Source organism: Vigna radiata, chromosome 7, assembly GCF_000741045.1.
Source record: "Vigna radiata var. radiata cultivar VC1973A chromosome 7, Vradiata_ver6, whole genome shotgun sequence".
Classification (NCBI taxonomy): Eukaryota; Viridiplantae; Streptophyta; class Magnoliopsida; order Fabales; family Fabaceae; genus Vigna; species Vigna radiata.
In genome coordinates this window covers 21,530,940-21,532,393 of record NC_028357.1, presented here as the reverse complement: position 1 = coordinate 21,532,393, position 1,454 = coordinate 21,530,940, and positions in this window count along the sequence as shown.

The following is a 1,454-nucleotide window of genomic DNA, read 5'->3' as shown; positions in this document are numbered from 1 at the left end:
TCTAATGAATATACATGAGTGTCTTATCTGAGAAGGATTCCCAGATTTCCTTTTCCTTACTTGTGACTTAATCATTGACTAACCGGGATAGAGGGTCGGCAATCATGTTTTCACTCCCCTTTTTATCACGAATCTCCACAACAAATTCTTGTAGCAAGAGCACCCACCTAATCAACCGTGGCTTGGAATCCGGCTTTGTCAACAAACACTTTATTGCCGCATGGTCAGTGTAGATAATCACCTTAGACCCAATAAGATAAGGTATAAACTTCTCCAAGGAATAGACTATAGCTAGGAACTCCTTCTTAGTGGTGGCATAATTCAACTGAGCTTCATTCAAGACTTTGCTAGCATAATATATGGCGTGAAACACCTTTTCCTTTCTCTGGCCAAGCACAACTCCTATAACATAGTCACTGGCATCACACATGAGTTCAAAATTTTTAGTCCAATCTGGAGCTACAATTACTGGAGTCAAGACCAATCTCTTCTTCAAGACATCAAAAGACTACAAACATTCATCACTCATCACAAAAGGCGTGTCTTTCACAAGCAAATTACTCAAAGGCTTAGCAATCTTTGAGAAGTCTTTCATAAATCTTATATAGAACCCAGCATGGCCCAAGAAACTCCTGATTCCTTTCACATTTGTTGGTGGTGGAAGTTTTTCAATGACCTCCACTTTGGCCTTATCTACTTCAATCCCCTTGGCAAAAATTTTGTGGCCCAAAACAATTCCTTCAGTCACCATAAATTGGCATTTTTCCCAGTTAAGCACAAGGTTTGTTTGGATACATCTCTTGAGCACCACATCCAAGTTTGCCAAACACTTCTGAAAAGAATAACCAAACACTGAAAAGTCATCCATGAAGACTTATATACTCTTCTCTATGAGGTTTGCAAAAATGGCCTGCATACACCTTTGAAACATAGTTGGGGCATTGCATAACCCAAAGGGCATCTTTCTGTAAGCAAACACACCAAATGGGCATGTGAATGTCCTCTTCTCCAGGTCCTTTGGATCCACCACAATTTGATTGTACCTAGAATACCCATCCAGGAAGCAGTAAAACGCTTGACCAGTCAATCTTTCTAGCATCTGATCCATAAAAGGAAGGGGAAAGTGGTCCTTCCTAGTAGTTGTATTCAACTTCCTATAATCAATGCATCTCCGCCACCCAGTAACTGTTCTAGTAAGGATGAGCTCATTCTTCTCATTATGAGTCACTGTCATCCCTCCTTTCTTTGGCACAACCTGTACTAGACTTACCCATTCAGTGTCAGAAATTGGGTAGACAATACTGGCTTCCAAAAGCTTTAATACTTCCTTTCTAAACACCTCCTCATCCACAAGATTTAATCTCCTTTGCGGTTGAGCCACTGGTCTATAATCATTCTCCATGAAAATTTTATGCATGTAGTAGGTTGGGCTTATACCTTTAAGATTCGAGATC